This window comes from Cherax quadricarinatus, chromosome 8 (assembly GCF_038502225.1).
Source record: "Cherax quadricarinatus isolate ZL_2023a chromosome 8, ASM3850222v1, whole genome shotgun sequence".
NCBI classification, from domain to species: Eukaryota; Metazoa; Arthropoda; class Malacostraca; order Decapoda; family Parastacidae; genus Cherax; species Cherax quadricarinatus.
This window is the reverse complement of record NC_091299.1, coordinates 18,907,931-18,920,216: the sequence shown is the minus strand read 5'-3', so window position 1 is coordinate 18,920,216 and position 12,286 is coordinate 18,907,931.

The window sequence follows — 12,286 nt, the reverse complement described above, 5'->3', positions numbered from 1 at the left end:
AGCCACCACAGAATAGCAGAAGGCCAACACAAGAATATGATGAGGGCAACAGAGCAATGGTTAATACACTAGCTGAGGTGGAAAGAAGGACAGAGCAAAGTTATTAGTTGTGGGTGATGTCAATCATAAGGAGATTGACAGGAAAAAACTTGGACCCACATGGGGGATCAGAAACGTGGAGGTCCAAGATGGAAGGGGTACTGGAAAACCTCATGCATCAACATGTTAGGGACACTACCAGAGAGAGAGAGCGAGAGAGAGAGAGAGAGAGAGAGAGAGAGAGAGAGAGAGAGAGAGAGAGAGAGAGAGAGAGAGAGAGAGAGAGAGAGAGAGAGAGAGAGAGAGGGAGGGAGAGAGAGAGAGAGAAGAAAAGAGAGGATGAACCAGCAAGAGTTGACCTCATATTCACCTTGAGTAGTTCAGAGACTGAGAACATCATGTTGTCCTGAGTTTCTAATACATAGTAGAGTTACAAGTGGAGAGGGAAGCAGGAAGAATAGGAGAAAAGACAAACTACATAGGAGGAGACTACACAGGCATGAGAAATTTCCTGCATGAGGTTCAGTGGGAAAGGGAACTGGTGGGAAAAAATCAGTAAATGAAATGATGAAAAACATAACAACAAAATGCAAAGAGGCAGAGGTGAGGTTCGTACCCAAGGGCAATAGAAACGTCAAAATGGTATACAATACCGACAGGTTGTTAGGTAAGACACATATGCAACAGTTAGACAACTTTATTCCGAGAAGTTTCGCCTACACAGTAGGCTTCTTCAGTCGAATACAGAAAGTAGGCAGGAACAGTAGAGATGTGAAGACGATGTAATCAGTCCATCACCCTTAAAGTCGTAGAATTTGAGGTTGTCAGTCCCTCGGCCTGGAGAAGTTCAGTTCCATAGTCAGGAGCTATCTGAAAATCAAGCGACAGTGCGGAGACTTAAATACTGTCGGAAGGAGAGGTGCAGGGTAGTAGTAGTAGTAGTAGTAGTAGTAGTAGTAGTAGTAGTAGTGAGAGGCAACTGAGAGGTCATGTCCCTCTCAGATCCAACACTTCTCACTTGAAAAGCTTGTCCAAGGTGTTTTCTGTACCAAGATGCCACGTGTTGCAGTGTCTGACAAGATGAACATCAAAATGGTATACAATACCGACAGGTTGTTAGGTAAGACACATATGCAACAGTTAGACAACTTTATTCCGAAACGTTTCGCCTACACAGTAGGCTTCTTCAGTCGAATACAGAAAGTAGGCAGGAACAGTAGAGATGTGAAGACGATGTAATCAGTCCATCACCCTTAAAGTCGTAGAATTTGAGGTTGTCAGTCCCTCGGCCTGGAGAAGTTCAGTTCCATAGTCAGGAGCTATCTGAAAATCAAGCGACAGTGCGGAGACTTAAATACTGTCGGAAGGAGAGGTGCAGGGTAGTAGTAGTAGTAGTAGTAGTAGTAGTAGTAGTAGTAGTGAGAGGCCACTGAGAGGTCATGTCCCTCTCAGATCCAACACTTCTCACTTGAAAAGCTTGTCCAAGGTGTTTTCTGTACCAAGATGCCACGTGTTGCAGTGTCTGACAAGATGAACATCAAAATGGACTGATGGACTGATTACATCGTCTTCACATCTCTACTGTTCCTGCCTACTTTCTGTATTCGACTGAAGAAGCCTACTGTGTAGGCGAAACGTTTCGGAATAAAGTTGTCTAACTGTTGCATATGTGTCTTACCTAACAACATGTCGGTATTGTATACCATTTTGATGTTCATCTTGTCAGACACTGCAACACGTGGCATCTTGGTACAGAAAACACCTTGGACAAGCTTTTCAAGTGAGAAGTGTTGGATCTGAGAGGGACATGACCTCTCAGTGGCCTCTCACTACTACTACTACTACTACTACTACTACTACTACTACTACTACTACTACTACTACCCTGCACCTCTCCTTCCGACAGTATTTAAGTCTCCGCACTGTCGCTTGATTTTCAGATAGCTCCTGACTATGGAACTGAACTTCTCCAGGCCGAGGGACTGACAACCTCAAATTCTACGACTTTAAGGGTGATGGACTGATTACATCGTCTTCACATCTCTACTGTTCCTGCCTACTTTCTGTATTCGACTGAAGAAGCCTACTGTGTAGGCGAAACGTTTCGGAATAAAGTTGTCTAACTGTTGCATATGTGTCTTACCTGGCAATAGAAACAATGGGAAGACCAGAACGAGCCCTTGCTTCACCCAGATGTGTAGAGAGGCCAAAACTAAAGTGTACTAATGAATGGAAAAAGTATGGAAGACAAAGTACAGCCACATCAGGAGGAAAACAAGAGTCAAGAACCAGGCAATTGCCTGAGGAATGAAGGAAGGGAGATAACAAGAGACAACAGAGAAGTTTGTGAAGAGGTCAACACAAGATTTAAAGAAGTATTTTCATTGGAGACAGGAAGGACTCCAGAAAGCCAGAATGGTGGGGTACGCAAACAAGTGCTGGACATAATACATATAACAGAGGAGGAAGTGAAGAGGCCTCTAAGTGAGCTAGATACTTCAAGGGAAGAGAGACTGGACATCTCCATGGGTCCTGAGAGAGGGAGCAAAAGCGTTGTGTGTGTGCCACTAACAACAATCTTCAACACATCGATCGAAACAGGTCAACTACCTGAGGTGTGAAAGACAGCAAATATAATCCCAAAATTTAAGAAAGGAGACAGACAGGCAGCATTAAACTACAGACCAGTGTCACTGATCTGAACAGTATGTAAAGTCATGGAGAAGATTATCAGGAGAAGAGTGGTGGAGCACCAAGAAAGGAATGGGCTTATTAAACGATAACCAGCACGGCTTCAGGGAAGGCAAATCTTGTGTAACGAATATACTGGAGTTTTACGACAAGGTGACAGAAGTAAGACTCGAGAGAGAGAGAGAGAGAGAGAGAGAGAGAGCTGATGTAGGTAACAGCTCTTAGCTTGCCAATAAAGTTAGGAATCCTTAACCTGTAAATAGCTGTCAATAAAGCTAGGGATCCTTAACCTTGTCAAACTCTGTGTAAAAAAAAAAAAAAAAAAAAAAAAAAAAAGAGAGAGGTGGGTAGACTGCATATTACTGCACTCTAAGAAGGATTTCGACACGGTTCCACACAAGAGATTAGTGCAAAAGTTAGAGAAGCAGGAAGGAATAACAGAAAAGGCACTGCAATTGATCAGAGAATATTTGACAGGAAGGCAACAAAGAGTCATGGTAAGTGACGAGGTGTCAGAATGGGCACCTCTGGAGAGAAGGGTTCCACAGTCCTAGGGCCGGTGCTGTTTCTGGTATATGTCAACAACATGACGGAAGGAACAGACTCAAAAATGTCCGTTTGCCGACGATGTGAAGCTAATGAGGAGAATTCAATCCGAGGAGGACTAAGCAGGGCTACAAAGGGATCTGGACAGGCTGCAGGCCTGGTCCAGCAACTGGCTCCTGTGCAAAGTCATGAAGACCGGGGAAGGTCAAAGAATACCGCTAGGGGGGCCAGAGACTACAAACCTCACTCAAGGAAAAGGATCTTGGGGTGAGCATAATACCGAGCACATCTCCTGAGACGCACGTCAACCAAATAACTGCTGCGGCACATGGTTGCCTGGCAAACCTAAGAATAGCATTTCGACACCTTAGTAAAGAATCGTTCAAGACTCTGTACACCGTATACGTCAGGCCCATATTGGAATATGCAGCACCAATGTGGAAACCACACCTGGTCAAGCACGTCAAGAAATTCGAGAAAGTGCAAAGGTTTGCAACAAGACTAGTCCCGGAGCTAAGGGGCATGTCCTACTAAGAGAGGTTAAGGGAAATCTACTTGACGACAATGAAGGACAGGTGGGATAGGGGAGATATGATAACGACATAAAATACTGATAGGAATTGACAAGGAGGATAGGGACAGGATGTTCCAGAAATGGGACACAGCAACAAGGGATCACAGGGATGTTAGGAAGTATTTCTTCAGTTATAGAATTGTCAGGAAGTGGAACAATCTGGAAAATGATGCAGTGGAGGCAGGATCCATACATAGCTTTAAGAAGAGATACGATAAAGCTCATGGAGCAGGGAGAGAGTGGAGCTAGTAGCGACCAGCAAAGAGGCGGGGCCAGCTTCTGTGTATCGACCTTTGAAACCACAAACAGGTGAGTACACACCAACCCACCTACACACACACACACACACACACACACACACACACACACACACACACACACACACACACACACGCACACAATGCAAAGGTTTGCAACAAGACTAGTCCCAGAGCTAAGGGGCATGCCCTATGAGGAGAGGTTAAGGGAAATCGACCTGACGACACTGGAGGACAGGAGAGATAGGGAAGATGTGATAACGACACATATGATATGGAGAGGAATCGACAAGGTGGAAAGACAGGACGTTCCGGAGATGGGACACAGCAACAAGGGGACACAGTTGGAAGTTGAAGACTCAGATGAATCACAAGGATGTTAGGAAGTATTTCTTCATTCACAGAGTAGTCAGGAAGTGAAATAGTCTGGGAAGTGATGTGGTGGAGGCATACATAGCTTTAAAAAGACGTATGATGAAGCTCATGGAGCAGGAAGAGTGACCTAGTAGCGACCAGTGAAGAGGCGGGGCCAGGAGCTATGAATCAACCCCTGCAACCACAATTAGGTGAGTATACACACATGAAACACGCCTACGCTAGGTGCCCCACCTGAAATCATTCCACTGAGCTTTGGCAGAACTGGTGCTTCAGTCAGTGATGTTGACTATCAGCTCATGGTCCCTGCCTCCTTCGTCATGACTTGAAGTGTGTCTTGTGTTGTGAAGAACATTCTTCTCTAATGTACCATGTAGTGTGTGTCTGCCCTCTGTCTGTAGGGCTCTGGCAAGAGTACTGACTCTTCGACGAACACTTGTTTTCGACTTCTCCTTGTGCACTTGCTGTCCCTAAATCCTCAGTCAACACTTATTGTCCCCCTGACTCCTCAGTCAACACTAGTTGTCCCAATGACTCCTCAGTCGACACTTGTTATTTATGGCTCCACAGTCAACATGTGAAGACTAGGTTCACGCATTCTATATATTTCTTTCATATCTTTGGTGAGTGTTAAGATGAGTGGTGGCGTACCATTTCGCTACTTGGGGTGGTGTTTGTACATCAGCAGCACTTAACTCCCCGAGCAGGAACTACTGTTGTTGACTTTGTGAGCTGGGTAAAGACAGTAGTCACTTTATAATAATAATAATAATAATAATAATAATAATAATAATAATAATAATAATAATAATAATAATTTTTATTTCTACAAGTACATGTACAAGGTATACAGACCATATCTAACAGCAATGGCATACTACTACTTATATAGAAAGCCGCTTGTTATGTTGAGAATTTTGGGCAAATTAGGTCAATTTTGCCCCCAGGATGCGATCCACCCAGGTACCTATTTTACTGATAGGCGAACAGGGACAGCAGGTGTCTTAAGGAAACACTTTCTAATGTTTCCACCCGTACTGGGGACCGAGCCACGGACCTCAGAGTATGAGCAGAGTGCGCTACCAACCGAGGTAAGGGACACTCCTGACTCTCACAAGGGTGAGTAATCAACTGGACTTAATGGTTTGAGTTAACATAAGAACATAAGAAAGAAGGAACACTGCAGCAGGCCGACTGGCCCATGCGAGGCAGGTCCAAGTCTCCTACCTGCTTAAGCCAATGCCCCAACCTAGTCAGGGCAGGTCACATTCACTTAAGGAAGGAACACGACAACTGACATAGTAGCACAAGCTAATCAGGTCCAACTCACACCCACCCACACCCACTCATGTATTTATCTAACCTATTTTTAAAACTACACAACGTTTTAGCCTCTATAACTGTACTTGGAAGTTTGTTCCACTCATCCACAACTCTATTACCAAACCAGTGCTTTCCTATATCCTTCCTGAATCTGAATTTTTCCAACTTAAAACCATTGCTACGAGTCCTGTCTAGGCTAGATATTTTCATCACGTTATTTACATCCCCTTTATTTATTCCTATTTTCCATTTATACACCTCAATCATATCCTCCTTAATTCTACGCCTTTCTAGAGAGTGCAGATTCAGGGACCTCAGTCTATCCTCATAGGGAAGATTTCTGATACATGGGATCAACTTTGTCATCCTCCTTTGTATGTTTCCCAGAGCATTTATATCCATTCTGTAATACGGTGACCTAAACTGTGCAGCATAATCTAAATGAGGTCTAACTAAGGATATATAGAGTTGAAGAACAACCTGAGGACTCCTATTATTTATGCTTCTTGATATGAAGCCAAGGATTCTGTTAGCTTTATTGCGAACACTTTTGCACTGTTGTCTTGGTGTCAGATTACTGCTAACCAGAACTCCTAAATCTTTTTCGCAATCCGTAATATTAAGATCGACATTATTTAGTTTATATTTGGCATGCTTATTTTCCTGTCCAACATTCAGAACTTTTCATTTGTCTATATTAAACTGCCTCTGCCACTTCTCCGACCACTGCATCAGTCTATGAATGGTTGTCCAGAGCAATTGGTGTCAATTGCTGGCTGGACAAATACTGTAAGGAAAATGCGGTAACATTCATTGACAACTGGGACCTCTTCTATGGCAGAAATGACATGTATGCCAGGGATGGGGTTCACTTATCTAGGTGTGGGGTGGGAGCATTGGCTAACGCAGTGGAGGGAGCTGTTAGGTCTTTAAACTAGGAATAGTTAGTGGTATGGGTTTTGACGGGAAAACTGTGAAGTCGCAGTATAATAATATGAGTACTAGGAGAACTAGTAATAGGCAAAATGAGGTGGATATTGGAAAACCAGTGGCACTAATTGACAAGGACAGTAATAGGTTTAGTGGAATAACAGAAAGGAGCAGGAAGGGTAAAGAGAGAGGAGGGTCTTTAAATATTTATTACACAAATAGTCGCAGTGCTAGGAATAAGATGGACGAGTTGAGACTAGTTGCTAGTGCAGGTAACATTGATGTATTTGCCATAACTGAGACGTGGTTTAATTCAAAAAGTCGGGACATGCCTGCAGAATGTCACATTCAGGGTTTTAAATTGTTCCAAGTAGATAGAAGCGTCGGAAAGGGGGGTGGGGTGGCATTGTATGTCCGAGATCGCTTAAACTGTTGCATAAAAACGGGTATTAAGTCTAAAGTAACACATACAGAGTCTGTTTGGATAGAATTTTCAGAGGGGCATGAAAAATTAATTTTAGGTGTGATATACCGGCCCCCAAATTTAGATAGGGACCAGGGGAGACTACTATGGGAGGAAATTGTTGGGGCTACAAGGCACGATAATGTAGTAATTCTAGGAGACTTTAACTTTAGTCATATTGATTGGAATTTCTTGACTGGGAATTTAGAATCATACGACTTCTTAGAAGTAGTTCAGGATTGTTTTTTGAAGCAGTTTGTGACAGAACCTACAAGGGGAAATAATCTGCTTGACTTAGTTATGGCAAATAATGAATCCCTTGTTAATAATTTAGAAGTTTCAGAGGAACTGGGTGCTAGTGACCACAAATCAATTACATTTAGCATTGAATGGAAGTATGATAGTAGGGATAACTCAGTAACAGTCCCAGATTTTCGCTTAGCAGATTACGATGGGCTTAGAGAACACTTATCATCTGTTGACTGGGGTAACGAAGTGAGCTATCAATATGACAGTTTTCTGAACACAATACATGCTGCTCAAAGAACGTTTATCCCTTATAAAGAAATTAGATCAAATAGAAATGACCCAAAATGGATGAATAATAGGCTCAAATATCTACTAGGGCATAAGAAAGGAATTTATAGGCGTATCAAAAGAGGTGAGGGTCATCTTATGAATCAGTACATTGATATTAAGAGGGACATTAAAAAGGGGATAAGAAAAGCTAAAAGGGACTATGAAATTAAAGTTGCTAGGGATTCTAAAACTAACCCAAAAAGTTTTTTCCAGGTCTATAGAACAAAAGTCAGAGATAAGATAGGTCCCCTTAAAAATAACTATGGGAATCTTAGTGACAAAGAGAATGAAATGTGCTCGATTTTAAATAATTATTTTCCCTCGGTTTTTACACAGGAAGACACTAATAATATTCCAGTAATTAATTTTTATAGTGGGCCAGTAGAAGATAAATTATGTAACATCACAGTCACTAGTGAAATGGTTGTGAAGCAGATAGACCGACTGAAGCAAAATAAGTCACCGGGTCCTGATGAGGTTTTTTCAAGGGTTCTTAAGGAATGCAAAATGGAACTCTGTGAACCATTAACTAATATTTTTAATTTATCTCTTCAAACAGGTGTAGTGTCTGATATGTGGAAGATGGCTAATGTAATTCCTATTTTTAAAACAGGGGACAAGTCGTTACCATCAAATTACCGCCCAATAAGCCTGACCTCAATTGTAGGCAAATTACTAGAGTCAATTATAGCTGAGATTATAAGAAGCCATCTCGATAAGCATAGCTTGATTAATGATACTCAGCATGGATTCACAAGAGGCCGGTCTTGTCTAACTAATTTATTAACTTTCTTCAGTAAAGCTTTTGAGGCTGTTGACCACGATAAAGAATTTGATATCATTTACTTAGATTTTAGTAAGGCTTTTGATAGAGTTCCGCACCAAAGACTGTTAAAGAAAGTAGCAGCTCATGGCATTGGGGGAAGGGTGCTCTCGTGGATCGAATCATGGCTCACAGACAGGAAGCAGAGAGTGTCCATAAATGGGGTTAAATCCGAGTGGGGATCAGTAACAAGTGGCGTTCCACAGGGATCCGTCTTGGGCCCGTTGTTGTTTATAATATATATCAATGATCTTGATGAAGGAATTACTAGTGATATGAGCAAATTCGCCGATGACACAAAGATAGGTAGGATAATTGATTCAAACGTAGTTGTTAGGGAACTTCAGGAGGATTTAGACAAACTCTATTCTTGGTCAGAAAAGTGGCAGATGCAGTTCAGTGCAGATAAATGCAAGGTTCTGAAGCTCGGGAGTGTCCATAACCCTTGCACTTATAAGTTAAATAATGTAGAACTTAGCCATACATATTGCGAAAAGGACTTGGGGGTTATGGTAAGCAGCAACCTTAAACCAAGACAGCAATGCCTGAGCGTACGTAATAAGGCAAATAGATTACTGGGATATATATCAAGAAGTGTAAGCAACAGAAGTCCAGAGGTCATACTGCAGCTTTATACATCATTAGTAAGGCCTCACCTAGATTATGCAGCTCAATTCTGGTCTCCATATTACAGAATGGATATAAATTCGTTAGAAAACATTCAGCGTAGGATGACTAAATTAATACATAGCATTAGAAATCTTCCTTATGAAGAAAGATTGAAGACTCTTAAGTTACATTCACTTATTAGACGAAGAATGAGGGGAGACCTGATCGAAGTGTATAAGTGGAAGATGGGTATTAATAAAGGGGATATTAACAAGGTCTTGAGGATATCTCTCCAAGAGAGAACCCGCAGTAATGGATTTAAATTGGATATGTTTAGATTTAGAAAGGACATAGGAAAGTATTGGTTTGGAAATAGGGTAGTTGATGAGTGGAAGAGTCTACCTAGTTGGGTTATTGAGGCTGGGACTTTGGGTAGTTTCAAATTTAGGTTGGATAAGTACATGAGTGGGAGGGGTTGGATTTGAGTGGGACTTTCACATCAGAGCTTATTTCTTGGGTGGCATTGAAAATTGGGTTGGGCAAATGTTTTGTTAGTGGGATGAATTGTAAAGGACCTGCCTAGTATGGGCCAACAGTCCTCCTGCAGTGTTCCTCCTTTCTTATGTTCTTATGTTCTTAAATCTTCCTGGAGTGCTCTAATGTCCTCGTCAGAATGAATTCGACGGCTTATTTTGGTGTCATCGGCAAACTTTATGCCCTCATCAATGTCATTTATGTAGATTGTGAACAACAGGGGGCCCAACACTGACCCCTGTGGAACACCGCTCGTGATGCTTCCCCACTCTGATTTCTCCCCATTTATGCAAACTCTCTGCTGCCTATTTGTTAACCATGCCTCTATCCAGGAAAAAATTCCTCCTATTCCATGTGCCTTAATTTTCCTCAATAGTCTCTGATGTGGGACCCTGTCAAAAGCCTTACTGAAGTCCTTGTACACAATATCATATTCATTACCATGATCTACCTCCTCAAATACCTTAGTGAAAAAAGTTAACAAATTCGTAAGGCAGGAACGCCCCTTCCATGAGGACAAGGGGCTCCAAGGACGAATCTGGGAGGGAGGAATGGGAGGTAGAGCTCAAAAAATGGGAGGAAGACTGGGGAAGGAGACTAGATGAGCTGGAAAGGAAGATGGAAGAGAGGTTAGCAGCAGAATGCAGAAGGTGGAAGCAACAGGCCACAGCAGCAGAAATCAAGATAGAGAGATTAGAAGAGGAGCTGAGACATCTGAAACAGCACAGAGACAAAGATATTACATAAGTAGTATCGGCAATGGCTACATCAAACACAGACAACAGGTCTGAAGGAAGCATGGAAACTAAACTGTATGCCGAGGTCCTGTCAAACCCACATGGGGCCAAAACAAAGACAGGGAGCACACTAGGACAGAACGAGAGGTTGGAAGACATTGAAGGAACTAGGACATGTGCAAGGGGGCCAGGAACAGGTGAGCAGGAAGGACAAACCAAGAAGCATAGGGGCCATAACTAGGGAAGGGACTGAAGGAAGGAACACTCCACGGGAAGGAACTAAAACACATCAGAGGATGCAATGGGAGTCACAGTGGGAGGTGGAAAGGGAGAGATCCGTGTTTGTCTATGGGCTAGACGAAGCTAAAGGGGAAACTTATGATGAAAGAAAGCAGGAGGAGAAAAAAGCGATTGAAGATATCATGAAGGTGATAGGCGAGGGGGACATGACCCAGGTGGCAAATTTTCGGAGAATCGGGTGGTTCACAAAGAAAAGGAATCGGCCTCTCAAAGTAATTTTCAAGGCAGAATCAACCCGAACCATGATCCTGCAGGAGAAAGCACGGCTGAGAGGCAAGCAGGAGTTCCGGAGTGTGTACCTCGATCGAGACAGAACACAGGATGAAAGGAAGACAGTGAAAGAGAGAGTTCAAAAACGAAAGGAGAAATGGGAGGAAATGAAAAAGGAGAGCAGAATAACCCAGGACAAGCACACCCCCCCAGAAACACCTGCAGAAGGACTCCAGCAACAACACCCCCAAGGCAACTGAACAATCCAAACCAACCATCACACACCAATCCCTCTGTTTCCACCCCCTGCACCACAGTTACAGTATTAGAACAGAAGTTGAAGGTTTGGTACACAAATGCAGATGGATTAACGAATAAACATGAGGAATGGCAAGAAAGAATCAATGAGAAGTCCCCAGACATCGTAACAGTTACAGAAACAAAACTCACGGAGACAATAACAGATGCAATCTTTCCACCAGGATACCAGATCATGAGGAAAGATAGAAGGGGCAGGGGGGGAGGTGGGGTTGCTCTGCTCGTAAAAAACAGATGGAAATTCGAGAAAATGGAAGGCATAGATGAGACGGGAGAAAGAGACTACATAGCAGGTACACTTCAGTCTGGGGAACACAAAGTGGTCATTGCAGTGATGTATAATCCACCACAGAACTGCAGGAGGCCAAGAGAGGAATATGAAGGGAGCAACAGAGCAATGGTGGACACACTTGCTGAGGTGGCAAGAAGAGCTCACTCCAGCAGAGCAAAGTTGCTGGTTATGGGGGATTTCAACCACAGGGAGATTGACTGGGAAAACCTGGAGCCATATGGGGGTCCCGAAACATGGAGAGCCAGGATGTTGGACGTGGTGCTGGAAAACCTCATGCACCAACATGTTAAGGACACTACCAGAGTGAGAGGGGAGGATGAACCAGCAAGATTGGATCTTGTGTTCACCCTGGGCAGCTCAGACATTGAGGACATCAAGTATGAGAGTCCCCTAGGAGCTAGCGACCACGTGGTTCTGTGCTTTGAATACATAGTAGAGCTGCAAGTGGGAAGAATAACAGGAGTTGAATGGGAAAAGCCTGACTATAAAAGAGGGGACTACATAGGGTTGAAGAACTTCCTGCGGGAGGTCCAGTGGGACAGAGAACTGGCAGGAAAGCCAGTAAATGAAATGGTGGAATACGTAACAACAAAATGCAAGGAGGCAGTGGAAAGGTTTATTCCCAAGGGCAACAGTAACAACGGGAAGACCAGAACGAGCCCCTGGTTTACCCGACGGTGTAAGAA